Raw genomic sequence first — 18,942 nt, forward strand, 5'->3', positions numbered from 1 at the left:
TCCCAGTTCCCAGCACATTCTCATTTTGCAGTGATGGGAAAAGAGAAAGAAGTGGGGTAGGAAGGAGGCAAAAAATATTAAATCTATTTGGGATAAAGACTCATAATGAAGTTTAAAGAAATAATATAATCATATTATGAAACAGCATATAGCACTAGTAAAACCATATGACTTTAAAGTCAGAAAGGTGGTACAGACATAAGGTGCTTGGTTTATATGAGGCAGAGCATAAGCCAGTAGTAACCCCTCAGCATCACTGGCTGTTTGACTCAAACAATGGGAATAAAAATCAAACCAAAACCAAAATTATTTGGATTTAACCTAAACTGATTTTGTGCATTTGAAAAAATATTGTTCAGTACAATATCTAAAGAATGTTCCATAAATAGGATGGCTAAAACAAGGGTAAGCATGTGTAAAAATATGTAGTTGTTCTAAATTTTGTAATTTTAGAGTCTGTGTTTATTATTTCTATTTATTTATTTATTTATTTATTTATTTTTGGATTTTTTTTGGTCACATCTGGTGATGCACAGGGGTTATTCCTGGCTCTGCACTCAGAAATTACTCCTGACAGTGCTCAGGGGACCATATGGAATGGGTGGAGGGGGATACTGAAGTGGGGAGGAGGAAGAGAAGGAGAGTCCCTGAAACAATGGTGGAGGAAAACAGACACTCTGGCATGGGGTGTAGTATTGAAGTGTTGTGTACATGGTATTTTATCATTAACAGCATTGTATGTTCCTTTTGCATACTTTACTTTATTCAGGAGAGAAATAAGTTTATATTTTAACTTTTAAAATGCTATTTAGGGGACTGGAGTGAAAGCACAGCGAGTAGGGTGTTTGCCTTGCACGCGGCCTACCCAGGATCAATTCTCAGCAATCCATATGGTCCCCTGAGTACCGCCAGGAGTAATTTCTGAGTGAAAAGCCAGGAGTAACCCATGAGCATTGCTGGGTGTGACCCAAAAAAGAAAAAAAAAGAATAAAATGGTATTTAAACCAATATTATGGTAATGTTAATATGTAATATTGTATTTTCTTTTATATCCTTAACTTTACACTGGGAATACAAGATAGTTGCTATTTTATATTAAAGATAAAAATTAAAATAATTTAAAATTATAAGAACTATGTCTGAATAATACAGGTTTTGAAATATGAGTAAGGATACAAGTGTATATATTGGTATTGATTACTAATGTCCTCCTTTTCTACTACTTGCTTCTGTAGCAATATTTTCTTCAAACTGGTATATACCTGTTTAGTTCTGACTCCATACATGACAGGGTTAAGCATTGGTGGCACAACATAAAGATTAGCCAGGAGAATGTGAAAATAGTGGGGGACATTTCAGCGTAAATGGTGTGTCATAAATGAAAAGAGAGCTGGTGTGTAGAAGGCAAGAATTACACACACATGTGCTAAGGGACTTGAGTTAAGTTTCATTAAAAGGAATATGAAAAACATCATGGAGGATTGTGACATAAAACAGGGCAATGGTTATGATGTCAACCACTAGATTCCAAATCACACATAAGTAATAGATAATATTGAGCTTGATATTGGCACGGGAGTTGAGCAAGACTCTATGTTCACAGCAGCTATGGAGAATGACATGATTCCCATAGAAAGGCAACTTCAAAATCAGAAATACAAATGGAGTGGTAAAAATAAATGTCCTCACTGATATAGCAAGATCAATTAGAGAAAACAACTTTGTTAGTGAAAACGGTGCTGTATCAAATTGGATTGCATATGGCCACATAGTGGTCATAAGCCACTTGAAAAGTACTGCTGATTCCAGAAGTGTGAATTTGTGAATGTAAAAAAATCTGGGTAAGGCAGATTTAACCAGAATATCCCAAGCATCTCAGGGATGATAGTTGTGGAGAGATCCAAGCCAAGGCTAGCCAATGTGGCCAGAAAGTAAAATATTGGTCATGATAGGCTGCTCTCAGCCTGAAATACATAGTGAATACGGAATTTTCCAGAGTGTATCGTGTACACAGCACAACAGGATATGCCAGTCCAGATCTGGGGTATTAGCAGTCCTGAGATTCCCAGAAAAAAGGAGGTAGGGTAGAAGTGAGTATCATTGAAAAGGATACCATGCTTGGAAATGCATAAGTTCATGGCCCTTACAGATAGTTATTAGCGTGTCTGAAGGGCCTCACATCAAACTGAAATGTTTTAAACCTAAAGAAATTAAGAACCCATACAAATCAGCACTTTTGTGCTTCTCATTTAAATTATACAATTAGAAACTCACTTCTAAAGCAAGGATGTAAGTAGGCAATGAGAAGACTAGGAGAATTTACTGTATCTTATCGTGATGCATTAAAATAAAAATAAATAAATAAAAATAAATAAAAAATAAAAATGAGTTGAAATAATGGGAAAATTAACCTCCCAACTCAAATAATTATATTCTGTAATAACATCAGTAGTTACTTATGTAGAGAAGCAATAAATTAACCAAGTAGAAGACATGTGTATAACAATGAAAATTTGTGGTCTGTTATATCATTACCATTTACTGATCTGATAATATGAAAAGTTTCACTACAACTACCTAGGATAATTGATGTTGACTAGTATTCTCACGATCACTATACAATAAATTAAGTGTATTATATACCTGCAACTAACATAAGATATATATCAATTCTTTAGAAATACAAATATTAAAATATTTGTAATTATAATTTGTAAAATCTAAATACAAATAATAAAATATAAAAGCATATGTTTCATGTATGCCTCTGCTTAAATACACATGAATTGTGACATAGATCTTAAAAATTATTTATTACACAGCCTTTAAATTATTAAAAGTCAGTACTTTGGAACTTTTATAACTTGTGTTCTAAACGTTTGTTTGACAGAATCCTTGTACAACAAGAAAGTTATCATTGATATTGAAAACATGCTTATCCATACACTTATCTTCATGTACACATTGCAGCCATTTATATTTTTTCCTAATGATTAATGATGAGCATGATTTATCTCAGTGGTATGGTTAACATTTAAATGGCTTTTGAATTATGTCAGACTTTCAGCATGAAGAAAGAGTTTTATATCATATATGGACACAGATGAAGGAACTTGAGACTTTACAGGACTGAGTTTACCAAGGGTTTGAACTGGCAGGAGTGGTGTGGTCGTTGGGGGTGCTGTAGTTGAGAGGGGACCTTAAGACAAGGAAAACAGACTTCCTGATGGAAAGTGTGGTGCTGTAAGATTGTATGTCAGAAAACTTGCCATTAATTCAAATATAAAGACTTAAAAGTTAAAAATTAATAAAAGGTTTGACATTTTCTGGACCTGAGAGAAGTAACTGTAAATACACTTGACCCCGTAGCAATGCAATCTACTGTACTTTAAAATTAGTTATATTAGGAGCCAGAGAGACAATACAAGGACAGGGGTAGACCTAGGTTCTATCCCAAGCATTCCAATATTTCCCTGCCAGGGGTGATATATAAGCAGAGAGTCAGGAGGAAGCTGTAAGCACTGTAAGTGTGGCCGCAAGATAAAAACTTAGTGACTTAATTATTAAAATTAGTTATTTTGTGATTTCAATATCTAGGTTCCATTTTTGAGCATTTTCAATGCTTATCACATTCTACTGTCACTAAGGAATTTTCAGAATAAATAATGCAAATAGAGAAGTTGCCTCTTCCTTTGATGGGTGAATCTTTTTTTTTAATTTTATTGATTCACCTTGAGATAGTTACAAGCTTTCATTTTTGGGTTACAATCACACAATGATCAAACACCCATCCCTCCACCAATGCACATTCCCCACCACCAATGTCCCCAGTATACCCCCCCCCTTTTCCACCCTCCTCCTGCCTCCATGGCAGACATTATTCACCATATTCTCTCTCTACTTTTGGGCATTTTGGTTTGCAATACAAATACCAAGAGGCCATCATGTTTGGTCCTTTATCTACTTTCTGCACACATCTCCCACCCCGACCAATTCCTCCAGCCATCTTTTTCTTAGTGATCCCTTCTCTATTCCAACTACTTCCTCTCATTTGCCAAAGAGGAAGGCTTCCAGTTATGGAGCAATCTACTTGTCCTGTGTATCTACTATCCATAGGTGTCAGCCTCATGTTGTTTTATACTTCACAAATGAGTGCAGTTCTTCTATGTCTGTCCCTCTCTTTCTGACTCATTTCACTTAACATGATACTCTCCAGGTCTATCCATTTATAAGCAAAGTTCATAACTTCATCTCTTCTGAAAGTTGCATAATATTCAACTGTGTAGAGGTATCAAAGTTTCTTTAACCAGTCATCTGTTCTAGGGCACTTGGGTTGTTTCCAGATTTTGGTTATTGTGAACAGTGCTGCACTAAACATATAGGTACAGATGTCATTTCTACTGTGCTTTTTTGCATCCTCGGGATATATTCCGAGAAGTGGTACTACGGGGTCATATGGAAGCTCAATTTCTAGTTTTTGAAGGACTGTCCATACTGTTTTCCAGAAAGGCTGGACTAGTGGGCATTCCCACCGACTGTGAAAGATAGTCCCTTTTTGCCCACATCCATGCCAGCATTGCCTGCTTCAATGTGGTCCCTATCAGGATACCCATGATATTTTTCAAAGAAATAGACAAAACATGCCTGAATTTCATATGGGCCAATAAACCACCACGAATAGCTAAAGCAACTCTTGGGAAAAAGAATATGGGTGGCATCACCCTCCCCAACTTCAAACTGTACTACAATGCAGTAGTAATTAAGAGAGCATGGTACTGGGTTAGAAACGACCTACAGACCAATGGAACAGAGTTGAATATTCTGTCACACCCCATAAATACATGACCATTTAATCTTTGACAAAGGAACAAGAACATGAATTGGAACAAGAAAAGCCTCTTCAACAAGTGGTGCTGGGAAAACTGGATAGCTACCTGCAAAAACTGAACCCTGACCTCTGTCTATTGCCAGGCACAAAAGTCAGATCAAAGTTTATTAAAGACCTCAATATCAGACATGAATCCATAAGGTACAGAGGAAAATGTAGGCAGAACTCTCCACGACACTGAAGCTAAAAGCATCTTTAAGGATGAAATAACACTGACCATGCAAGTGGAAGCAGATATAAACAAATGGGACTACATGAAACTAAGAAGCTTCTGCCCTTCAAAATAAAGTGACCAAAATACAGAAAGAGCCCATAAAATGGGAAAGAATATTTATCCAATACCCATCTTATCACTGTCACTGCCTTCCTATTGTTCATTGATTTACTCAAGCAGGCTCAGTACCTTCTCCATTGTGACACTTGTTACTGTGTTTGGCATATCAAATACATCACAGGTAGCTTGCCAGGCTTTGCCGTGTGGGTGAGATACTCTTGGTAGCTTTCCAGATTCTCAGAAAGGAGTGAAGGAATCGAACCTGGGTCCCATCTTATAAGGGATTAATATCCAGGATATACAAGACGCTAGTAGAATTGTTCAAGAAAGAAACCTCCAACCCCATCAAAAAATGGGGAGAAAAAATAAGTACAAACGGCCAAAAGGCACATGAAAAAATGCTTTACATTGCTAGCCATCTGGGATATGCAAATCAAAACAACAATGAGATATCATCTCACACCACAGAGTCTGGCACACATTCAAAAGAACAAATGTAACCAGGGTTAATCATTAATTAAATTTGAATTCACAACCAGACATACTATTATTTATAAATGAATGCCTGCAAGTAACTCTGTATATGTGTCATGAGTCCTTCTTTTGGAATAGGATAAATTTTAAGGAGTAAACAACTAATAGGTATATAATCTCCAAATAATGGGACTTGATAGCAATACATAATTTCTGTAAAACTTGTACTCTAAACATGCATATAAAATATAACAAATATTCAAACAAAGTCATTTGTAAGTTGTATAATTATTCATATTTAAAGAAAAATATTTTCAAGATTGTTCAAAGATTAAAGGATATTTTAATATTTATTAAAATGTTATGAATCTATATTGCTAAAAAGACAGCATGTTAAAAATGTCAAATTTGACTTCTGCAGCGAGCGCCAGCCCAACTAGTCGCTGCTCCTCCCAAACAGACTCACCGGTCGCCCACTCCCCTCCCTAACTCAGAACCCTGAAAGCCAGCCACTGCAGGCAGCCAGAACCCTGGTCTGGGGCATCTGCCTCCACTTCTGCAGTGAGAGTCAGGCCAACTAGTCAATGCCCCTCCCAAACAGGTCTGTGGACTAGCATCTGGACTGGCTGGGTCGTGGCCACCACTGTAGGGGCGTGGCCTCCTCAAAAGTGAGTTTGGCCTCCTCAAAGTTGGGCATGGCCTTCTCCCGGGCTGGTGGGCAGCCGCGATGATATTCCCCACTCCCAGCATTCTGCATTTTCATCCCAGCCTTTATCACCTAAATCTGTGGGGAAAAAATTCTGGCCACCTCAACTACAATACAACAATAATCCACTGGTCTACTTCAATTCTAACAAAAGACCAGTAAGCAAAGAAGCAGTACAAGCCAATATTAAAAGACTACCTCCTCCAAAGCTTCACTAGATGCCCATCATAAGCCAAAGAAAAATGCCTGAGAGGATGGTCAGACTCTAGAAAGGGAAAAGAGTGACCACCATCAACTGGCCTTATCTAGAATCCTTTCATACAATAAAAGGGAACAGTACTGGTGAATTTCAGGGTTTGACCACTAGACAACCAAAACAACATGAAGAAACAGCGAAAATCTCCACTACAAGGAGAACACGAAGAAAAGAGTCCCAAATCCTCAACCAGGGTTATCCACAAATATGCTCTCTCCAATAAAGAATTCTGTGACAAAATGCAGAGGATGTTCAAGGATCTACTCAAAGAATCACAAAGAATCAATGGAGGAGATATCCAGAAAACTAAAGGAAGAAATGAAAGAAACAATAGAACAGATAGTCGAGAAAATAAGGAAGAAATGACAGCAGAAATAAAAAAGCTACAAAAATAAATGTCACAAATAAAGAATTCGGTAGACGAAATTAAAAACTCAGTAAGTGCCCTTAGCAGTAGGATGAATACAGCTGAAGACAGGATCAGTGAGCTTGAAGATGAGCAACAGAAATCCCAAAGGGAACAACAAGCAATGGGAAAAGACCTCAAAATGGATCTAAGGAGAATCAGAGACCTAGGGGATGTCACCAAAAGGAACAACATTAGAATCATTGGAGTATCAGAAGGACGGAGGAAACCCCAATGAAAAAGCCATACTCAAAGAAATCATTGCCAAAAATTTCCAGAGTTAAAGAATGCAGACGTCCAGATTCAAGGAGCCAGAAGGGTGCCAGCTAAAAGAGACGTAATAGAAACACTCCAAGGCATATCATAGTCAGAACGATGGATGCTGTGGACAGAGACACAATACTACAAGCAGCAAGATCAAAGAAGGAAATCACATACAAAGGAGCACCCTTAGATTCACAGCAGACCTCACAGGAAACCCTCCAAGCCCGAAAGCAATGGTGGGATATAATGAAAAAACTCAATGAAATGAATGCCCCACCAAGAATATTTTATCCAGCTAAACTCTCACTCAAACTCAATGGAACGATACACCATTTTGTAGATAAGCAACAGCTCAAGAACTTCATAGACTCAAAACCAAATCTAAAAGAAGGATTAAAGAGGCTCCTGTAAGATAAGAAGGAAAACACTTACAAACACAACCAACCCCTACAGAAAGATGGAACAAAACCCCATGACAATAATCTCTCTCAACATCAATAGTCTAACTGCACCAATCAAGAGACACAGAGTAGCAAAATGGATCCAGAAACTGAAATCAGTATTCTGCTGTTTACAAGAAACTCATCTGAACAATCTGAGCAAACACAGACTCAAAGTTAAAGGATGAAAAACAATCCTGCAAGCAAACAGCTCCCTCAAAAAAGCTGGGGTGGCCATACTAGTATCCGGCAACATAAATTTCAGGTTGAAAAAGATTAGAAGGGAGAGCCATGGCCATTTTCTATTTATCAAGGGATACATACAACAGGAAGAAATCACACTCTTAAATGTATACGCACCTAATGAGGGACCAGCTAAGTACTTAAAACAACAGCTAACAGATTTTAAGGAAGGTATTGCTAGCAAAGTAGCAATACAATAGTAGTTGGAGACATCAACATTGTCTTATCACCTCTGTATAGATCACCAAGAACAAAACTTAACAAGGAAACATTGGCTTTGAAGGAAGAACTAGAAGACAGAGGGCTAATACACCTATATGGTGCTTTACACCCAAAAAGAAAGAATACACATTCTATTCCAGTGCACACGGAACATTCTCCAAAATAGACCACGTGCTAGGCCACAAAACATACATCAATAGAATCAGGAAGATAGAAGTAGTATCAACAATCTTTTCAGACCATGATGCACTCAAGATAAAAGTAAGGGCCGGAACGATAGCACAGTGGGTAGGGCGTTTGCCTTGCATGCGGCCAACCCGGGTTCAATCCCTGGCATCCCATATGGTCCCCAAGCACCGCCAGGAGTAATTCCTCAGTGCAAAGCCAGAAGTAACCCTTGAACATGGCTGGGTGTGACCCAAAAAGCAAAAAAAAAAAAAAAAAGATAAAAGAATCACACAAAGACAATGAAAAACAAATCAAACACCTGGAAATTAAACAACTCAATGTTGAACAATGATTGGGTCAGGAAGGAAGTCAAAAACGAAATCAAAAGATACCTGAAAACAAACAAGAATGAAGACACGAGCTACCAGAACCTATGGGACGCAGCTAAAGGCATGCTAAGAGGAAAATTTATAGCGTTACATGCATTCCTAAGGAAAGAAGAAAGGGCCTACATAGATAACCTAATCACACAGCTCAAGATTTTAGAAAAAGACCAAAAAAAGGAACCCAAAATTGGTTGAAGGAAAGAAATAATAAAACTTAGAGCAGAAATTAACGACATGGAAACCAAAGAAACAATCGGAAAGGTCAACGAAACCAAGACTTGGTTCTTTGAGAAAATAAATAAGATTGATAAAAAACTAGCAAGACTCACAAAGAAAGAGATAGAACCCTAATAAACCAAATCAGAAATGAAAAGGGGGACATTACAACAGAAATCAATGGAATCCAAAAGATCATCAGAGACTACTTTGAGAGTCTATGTGCAACGAAACAAGAGAACCTAGAAGAAATGGATAAATTCCTGGATTCCTATAATCTCCCAAGACTGAACCAGGAAGACTTGGGATACCTGAATAGACCCATTCATATCAAGGAAATTGAAGCGGTAATCTAAAGTCTTCCCAAAAACAAAAGTCCAGGCCCAGATGGATTCACTAATGAATTCTTCCAAACATTCAAAGAAGACCTTTTGCTACTTCTCCTCAAGCTTTTCCAGGAAATTGAAAAAACAGGAACCCTCCCAAACAGCTTCTATGAGGCACATATCTCCCTAATACCTAAAGCAAACAAAGATACCACCAACAATAGCACAGTGGTAGGGCATTCGCCTTACAAGCGGCCAACATGGCCGACCCGAGTTCGATTCCTCCGCCCCTCTCAGAGAGCCCAGCAAGCTACCGAGAGTATTCGATATGCCAGACACAGTAACAACAAAGTCTCCAATGGAGACGTTACTGGGCCCGCTCGAGCAAATCGACGATCAATGGGAGGGCCTTTACCTTTACCTTTAATATCCCTGATGAAGAAAGATGCGAAGATCCCCAACAAAATATTATCAAATAGAATCCAACAACTCATCAAAAAGATCATACACCACGACCAAGTGGGATTCATCCCAGGGATGCAAGGATAGTTTAACATTTGGAAATCAAACAGCATAATCCATCATATCAACAAAAGTAAAGATAAAAACCATATGATCATATCAATAGATGCAGAAAAATCTTTCGATAAGATACAGCACCCATTTATGATGAAAACTCTCACCAAAATGGATTTTGAAGTAACTTTCCTCAAGATAGTCAAAGCCATCTATGACAAACCCATGGCAAGCATTATTCTCAATGGGGAAAAACTAAGGGCCTTTCCTCTAAGATCAGGGACAAGACAAGGATACCCACTATCACCACTTCTGTTTAACATAGTACAGGAGTACTTGAAATAGCTATTAGGCAAGAAAAAGACAGTAAGGTATCCAGATAGAAAAGGAATAAATCAAGCTCTCACTATTCGCAGATGATATGATACTATATCTCGAGAATCCTAAATCCTCTTCCAAGAAACTTCTAGAAACAATAGCCTTGTACAGTAAAGTCGCAGGCTATAAAATCAATGCTCAAAAATCCATGGCCTTCCTCTATGCAAATAATGAGACAGAGGAAAGTGACATGAAAAAAATAATCCCGTTCACAATTCTGTCCCAGAAAATCAAATACCTCAGGATCAACTTAACTAAAGAGGTAAAAGATCTCTACAAAACACTACACCATGAAATAAAAGAGGACACGAGGAAATGGAAACACATCCCCTGCTCATGGATAGGAAGAATCAACATCGTCAAAATGACAATACTTCCAAAAGCATTATACAGATTCAACACGATCCCTATAAGTATACCCATGAAATTCTTCAAAGAAATAGATCAAGCACTCCTGAAATTCATATAAAACAACAAACGCCCACAAATAGCTAAAGCAATTCTTGGGAAAAAGATATGGGGAGGCATTACCCTCCCCAACCTCAAACTCTACTACAAAGCAGTAATAATTAAAACAGCACGGAACTGGAACAAAGTCAGTGCACCAGACCAATTGAACAGGGTGGAATATTCATAGACACAACCCCAAATGTATGAACATCTAATCTTTGATAAGGTAGCAAGAAATGTGAAATGGAACAAGGAAAGCCTCTTCAACAAATGGTGCGGGCATAACTGTACAACCACATGCAAAAAAAAATGGACTTAGACCTCGACCTAACACCATGCACAAAAGTCAGATCAAAATGGATTAAAGATCTCAACATCAGGCTAAAATCCATAAGATACATTGAAGACAAGGTTGGCAAAACCCTCCAGGATATTGAGGCTAATGTTATCTTTAAAGACGACACTCCACTGACCAACCAAATGGAAACAGAGATAAACGAATGGGACTATCTTAAATTAAGAAGCTTCTGCACCTCAAAAGATACAATGACTAGAATACAAAGACAATCTACAGAATGGGAAAGGATATTCACCCAATACGCATCTGATAAAGGGTTGATATCAAGGACATACAAAGCACTGGTTGAACTCTACAAGAAGAAAACATCTAACCCCATCAAAAATGGGGTGATGAAATGAACAGAAACTTACCCAAAGAAGAAATCCAAATGGCTAAAAGGCACATGAGAAAATGCTCTACATCACCAATCATCAGGGAGATGCAGATGAAAACAACAATGAGATATCATCTCACACCACAGAGACTGGCCCACATCAATAGAACAAAAGCAACTGGTGCTGGCGCGGATGTGGCGAGAAAGGGACCCTCCTTCACTGCTGTGGGAATGCCAACTGGTTCAGCCCTTTTGGAAAACAGTATGGACGATTCTCAAAAAATTAGAAATTGAACTCTCATTTGACCCGCAATACCACTACTGGGAATATATCCCGGGGAGGCAAAAAACTACAGTCGAAATGACATCTGCACTACTATGTTCATTGCTGCACTATTCGCAATAGCCAAAATCTGGAAAAAAAAACCCAAGTGCCCAAGAACAGATGACTGGTTAAAGAAACTTTGGTACATCTACACAATGGAGTACTATGCAGCTATTAGAAAAGATGAAGTCATTAAATTGATATACAAGTGGTACTACATGGAAAGTATCATGCTAAGTGAAATGAGGCAGAAAGAGAGGGATAGACATAGAAAGACTGCATTCATTTGGGGAATATAAAGCAATAAATTGGGAGACTAACACCCAAGAATAGCCGAGATAATTACCAGGAGGTTCACTCCATTGCTTGATCGCCAGCTGCACATGCTGAGGGAGAAGGCAGCTCAGATAGAGAGGGGAGCACCAAGTAAAGGGTGTTGGGAGGACCCTCCCAAGATGAGAGATGCATGCTGAAAATAGACTATAGACTGAACATGACAGTCACTCAGTGCCTCTTTTGCAAACCACAGCACCCAAAAGGAGAGACCCCTGTCACAGGAGTGGGATGGGGGGGGTGGGAGGGATGCTAGGATCATTGGTGGCGGAGAATGAGCACTGGAGGAGGGATGGGTACTCAATCATTGTATAACTGAAACCCAAGCACAAAAATTTGTAAGTCTACAACTGTATCTCATGGTGTTTCACTAATAAATTTTTTAAAAAAAATGTCAAATCTTCTATATTAATGTTAAAATAAAGTTTAATTATTGTTTATTTATTATAAATAAACTTATTTATTATAAATAAATCAGGTTTTCTTGAAATTTATTTTGATACATTAAGAATATATATGCGATCTCGTGGAAACAAAGCTGAACGGCTCCGGGCACTCTCCTCATTCGAACAGGTACTGCTGGTGCCCAGGGCCAGAGACTCTTTCTGGGCATGCGCAGCTAGCCTGATCCCCTAGAACAGCCGGTTTTCCCCCTGGATCTGCGTGGGACCGGGAACCTAGGCCCATCTCGCAGAAACAAAGCTGAACGGCTCTGGGCACTCTCCTCATTCGAACAGGTATTGCCCGGTGCCCAGCACCTGGGGCCCTTTCCGGAGCCATGGCCGCTAACACAGCCATGAAATATAATTCCAATACATATCCCATAGTTCAATCCCCAAGAACAGCCAGTTTTCTCCCTTGATCTGTGCGGGACGGGTAACTGAGGTCCACCTCTCAGCAACAAAGCTGAATGTCTCCGGGTATTCTCTCCTCATTCAACCAGGTACAGCCCGGCGCCCAGTGCTAGGGACCCTTCTGGAGCCATGGCCACTAACGTAGCCACAAAATATTCTCCCACTACATATGCCATAGGAACCATAAGCTACCCTCTTAGATGGAACCTTCCCTAGGTTAGCTCAACCACTAGAAACACATTAGCCAATAACTCGTTAAGCCTATCTCAACTCACTCTGAATATCAAGCAGAATATAACAGTGAACGTTAAGTACTAAACCACACTTCTCACAATGGTAAAGCAACGCAAAAGCCCACCAAATTTTCTTATTGAAGAGGCTAGCCCAGAAGACACCAACAGTAATATAGTGTTAGACAACCTCTCTGACAAGGAATTCAGAAGGGAGCTACTTAGGATGCTTAGGGAACTGAAAGAAACAATGGAAGGCAATGCCAATAAAAGACAAGAGGATTTGGAGGCAGAAATGAGGAAAATGCAAACGGAAATGTCAGACCTGAAAAACCTGGCAGGGGAATTGAAAAACTCAGTGGAAGGCCTCAGCAGCAGAGTAACAGCTGCCGAGAACAGAATCAGTGAGCTCGAAGATGAAGTTCAGAGACTCTCCAGAAAAGAGCAGAAAATGGAAAAGAGACTCACAATTCTGGAACAGATGGCAAGAGAAGATCGTGATGAAGCCAAGAGGGGTAACACAAGAATTATTGGAGTCCCAGAGGGACAGAAACTGTCAAAGACATCATTGCTACAAAGTTTCCAGAGCTGAAGAAAACTTGTGACCACATTCAGAAGGCCCGACGGGTACCAGCTAGAAGAAATCCGAATAAAAATACCCCAAGACACATCCTGATCAAAATGACCAAAACCTTAGATAGAGACAAAATTCTGAAAGCAGCAAGATTGAAGAAAGTAATCTCTTACAAAGGAGCATCCTTAAAATTCACAGCTGATTTTTCTGAGGAAACCCTCAGGGCCCGAAAACAGTGGTGGGATATAGTGAAAAAACTCAATGAAATTAATGCCTCTCCAAAAATACTTTACCCAGCGATACTCTCATTCACAACAGAAGGAACAACACACAGTTTCACAGACAAACCACAGCTCAGGAACTTCATAGACTCAAAATCATGGTTACAAGAACAACTAAATGGGCTACTTTAAGGCAAGAAAGGCCCCTCAAATACACCAAATTTCAACAGAACAATGGGACAAAATCCCATAACAATAATCTCTCTCAATGTCAATGGGCTAAACGCACCATTTAAAAGGCATAGAGTGGTAGGATGGATTAGAAAATTGAACCCAACATTCTGCTGCCTGCAAGAAACACATCTCAATAGTCAAAGCAAACACAGTCTCAGAGTCAAAGACTGGAAAACAGTCCTACAGGAAAACAGCTCCCATAAAAAAACTGGGGTAGCCATCCTAATATCAGACCACATCGATTTCAGAGTGAAGAAGGTCACAAGAGACAGTGAAGGCCATTTCCTACTGATTAAAGATTCTGTACAACAGGAAGAACTTACAATACTAAATGTTTAAGTACCTAATGAGGGACCAGTAAAGTACTTAAAACAACTACTCATAGGTTTGGAGAAAGACATCAATAGCAACACAATACTAGTGGGAGATGTCAACACTGCTTTATCACTTCTTGATAGATCAACCACACTCAAACTAAATAAGGACATACTTCATCTTAGGGAAACAATGGAAGAAAGGGACTTAGTAGATATATACAGGACACTTCATCCTCAAAAAGCTGAATACACATTCTTCTCAAGCGTACATGGAACATTTTCCAAGAAAGACCACATGCTGAGCCACAAAACATATCTCCATAATATTAAGAATATAGAGATTGTATCAAAAATCTTCTCAGACCATAATGAGCTGAAATTAGAAGTAAAACACACACAAAAAAGAAAACTAAATCAAACACCTGGAAATTGAAAAGTGCGCTATTGAACAACGAGTGGCTTAGAAAGAAAATCAAAGAGGAAATCAAAATATTCCTAGAAACGAATGAAAATGAGAACACGAGTTACCAAAACTTATGGGACACAGCAAAGGCTGTGTTAAGAGGAAAGTTTATAGCTCTACAAGCATACCTCATGAAGGAGGAGCGAGCCCACATAAATAACCTAACCTCACAGTTTAAGAGCTTGGAGAAGGACCAACAAAAGGAGCACAACCCGAACAGGAGGAAGAAAATAATAAAACTCAGAGCAGAGATTTAATGGGATGGAAACCCAAAAAACAACCCGAAAGATCAATGAAACCAAGAGCTGGTTCTTTGAGAAAATTAATAAGATCGATAAGCCTCTAGCAAAACTTACAAAGAAAGGGAGAGAGAAAACCTTAATAAACCGAATCAGAAACAAAAAGGGGGTCATTACAACAGAAACTACAGAAATTCAAAAGATCCTCAAGGAGTACTTTGAGAAGCTTTATGCCACGGAACATAAAAACCACGAGAAAATGGATAAATTTCTAGACTCCTACAGACTCCCAAGGCTGAAACAAGAAGATCTGGAATACCTGAACAGACCTATCACCATCAAGGAAATTGAAATGGTAAAAAAAAAGTCTCCCCAAGCACAAAAGTCCTGGCCCAGAAGGATTCACTAGTGAATTCTTCCAAATCTTTAAAGAGGACTTAGGCCCAATCCTCTTTATGCTTTTCCACGAAATTCAAATATCAAAAACACTTCCGAAGAGTTTCTACAAAGCAAATATTACCTGGATACCAAAAGCAGACAGAGGTACCACAAAGAAAGATAATTACAGGCTGATATCCCTGATGAACACAAATGCAAAGGTCCTCCACAAACTACTAGCAAATATAATCCAACAACTCATCAAAAAGATCATACACCATGACCAAGTAGGATTCATCCCAGGGATGCAAGGATGGTTTAACATTCAGAAATCAATCAACATAATCCATCATAAAGAAAAGATAAAAATCGTATGATCATATCAATAGATGCAGAGAAAGCATTTGACAAGATCCAGCACCCATTTATGATGAAAACCCTAGCCAAAATGGGTATAGAGGGGAATTTCCTCAACATAGTTAAAGCCATCTACCACAGGCCTACAGCAACATCATCCACAATGGGGAAAAACTGAGGGCCTTCCCTCTTAGATCAGGGATGAGACAAGGATGCCCACTCTCTCCACTGCTGTTCAATATAGTACTGGAAGTGCTTGCAATAGCGGTTAGGCAAGAAAAAGATATTAAGGGCATTCAGGTAGGAAAGGAAGAAATCAAGCTCTCATTATTCACAGATGATATGATTCTATGCTTAGAGAACCCTATAACCTCCACCAAGAAAGTCCTAGAAACAATAGACTTGTATAGTAAAGTTGCTGGCTATAAAATAAATACCCAAAAGTCCATGGCTTTTCTATATGCAAACAGTTAGAGAGAAGAAAATGACATGAGAAAAACAATCCCATTCACAATTGTTCCCCAGAAAATCAAGTACCTAGGAATCAGCTTAACTAAGGAAGTAAATGACCTATACAAAGAAAACTACAAAACGCTACTTCAGGAAATAAAAGAGAACATGAGGAAATGGAAAGATATCCCCTGCTCATGGTTCAGGAGACTTAACATTGTCAAAATGGCAATACTTCCCAAAGCATTGTACAAATTCAATGCAATCCCTATAAGAATACCCATGACATTCTTCAAAGAAATGGAGCAAACACTCCTGAAATTTATATGGAACAATAAGCCCCAAGGAATACCTAAAGCAATTCTTGGGAAAAAGAAAATGGGAGGAATCAACCTCCCTAACTTCAAACTGTACTACAAAGCAGTAATAATTAAAACAGCATGGTACTGGAACAAAGGCAGAACTGCAGACCAATGGAACAGGGTTGAATACACTGACATCTCCCCTCAATAATATGATCATCTAATCTTTGATAAAGGAGCAAGAAATGTGATGTGGAGTAAGGAAAGCCTCTTTAACAAATGGTGCTGGCAAAATTGGACAGCTAGATGCAAAAAAATGGGCTCAGAACTTTACCTAACACCATGTACAAAAGTAAGATCAAAATGGATTAAAGACCTCAACATCAGACCAGAAACCATAAGGTACACTGAAGACAAAGTTGGCAAAACCCTCCATGCCGTTGAAGCTAATGGTATCTTCAAAGATGCCACGCCTCTGGCCGAGCAAGTGAAAACAGAGATAGATAAATAGGACTATCTTAAACTAAGAAGCTTCTGCACCTCCAAAGAAACAGTGACCAAAATACAAAGACAGTCTACAGAATGGGAAAGGATATTTTCCGAATACACATGTGACAACGGGTTGATATAAGGGATATACAAAGTACTTGTTGAAATCCACAAGAAGAAAACATCCAACCCCATCAAAAAATGGGGCAAGGAAATGAACAGAAACTTTCTCAAAGAAGAAATCCAAATGGCAAAAAAGCACATGAGAAAATGTTCTACATCATTAATTATCAGGGAGATGCAGATCAAAACCACAATGAGATACCATCTCACACCTCAGAGACTGGCCCACATCCAAAAGAACAAAAGCAACTGATGCTGGCGCGGATGTGGTGAGAAAGGGACACTCCTTCACTATTGGTGGGAATGCCGACTGGTTCAGCCCTTTTGGAAAACAGTATGGACGATTCTCAAAAAAATTAGAAAATGAGCTCCCATTTGACCCAGCAATACCACTCCTGGGAATATATCCCGGAGATGCAAAAAAATATAGTCAAAGTGACATATGCACTTGCTTGTTCATTGCAGCACTCTCTACAATAGCCAGAATCTGAAAAAAACCTGAGTGCCCGAGAACAGATGATTGGTTAAAGAAACATTGGTACATCTACACAATGGAGTACTATGTAGCTGTTAGAAAAGATGAAGTCATGAATTTTACATAAAAGTGGTACCACGTGGAAAGTATCATGCTAAGCGAAATGAGTCAGAAAGAGAGGGATAGACATAAAAAGATTGCATTCATCTGGGGGACATAAAGTAACAAAATAGGAGATTAATGCCCAAGAATAGCCACAATCAGTACCAGGAGGATTACTCCATGGTTTAGAGGCCAGCTGGGCACTCTAGGGGAAAGGGCAGCTCAGATAGGGAAGGGAGCACCAAATAAAGGGTGTTTGGAGGATCCTACCAGGAAGGGAGATACAGGTTGAAAGTAGACTATGGACTGAACATGATTGCCACTCAATGCCTCTTTTGCAGACCACAACACCCAAAAGGAGAGAGAGAACACAGGGGATTGCCCTGCCACAGAGGCAGGGTGAGATGGGGGGATGGGTGTGGTAGGGATACTGGGATCCATGGTGGTGGTAAATGGGCACTGGTGGAGGGATGGATACTTGATCATTGTATAATCGAAACCCAAGTGCAAAAATTTGTAAATCTACAAGTGTACCTCATGGTGTTCCACTAATAAAAAGAAAAAAAGAAAAAAATACTCCTACCTATTAATAGCACTTGTGAGGATTAAATAAAATCAGTCCCAATAAAAATTAGTATGCTGAACAATAAAAGATATATATGAAAAAAACAGAAAATAGGAATATATGAGACTATAAAATAGATTATTAAAATACTTTAAAAATAAATATTCAATATCATAAAAATATAAAAATCATGGAACCAAATTAAGTATAATGTTATCAGTGATGTTAGATTCTTAACATTTTTTATACATTAAAAACTTATAGAATTTATTTAAAGTAAAGGTACTAGTCACTGCCTTTGCTTCTTTTGATTCGTAACAGGCTCTTTTTAATAATAAACAACTCAAACAACCAATGGGTCCTGCACAGTAGACTCCACAGACTTTTGAGACTTTCTTTCCTCTCTCCTCTCCAGGAAATTTCTGTTTTTATGTGTTTGGCATTAAAGACTTAGAATCTGAGTTATAAGCTCCAGTTGTCCACTCCCAATTCTTCTTCCCCTAACACCATGGGGAGACAATTTCTGTTACAACCCCATGGGAGACTCAAAAATTATCAAGCACATGTATAATAGGGCTTATTTAGAAAAGCTGCAAGTCATAAGAGAATTTGTTTCTTTCAATA

The 18,942-nt window shown here is 38.7% G+C and overlaps 1 pseudogene; it reads right to left on the reverse strand.

Moving 5' to 3' along the window:
- Positions 1–1,133: 1,133 nt before the first annotated feature.
- Positions 1,134–12,725, reverse strand: LOC130025471 (olfactory receptor 52E2-like; annotated as a pseudogene).
- Between the last annotated feature and the right edge of the window lie 6,217 nt (positions 12,726–18,942).

Source organism: Sorex fumeus, unplaced genomic scaffold (genome assembly GCF_029834395.1).
Source record: "Sorex fumeus unplaced genomic scaffold, SorFum_2.1 ptg000030l, whole genome shotgun sequence".
NCBI classification, from domain to species: domain Eukaryota; kingdom Metazoa; phylum Chordata; class Mammalia; order Eulipotyphla; family Soricidae; genus Sorex; species Sorex fumeus.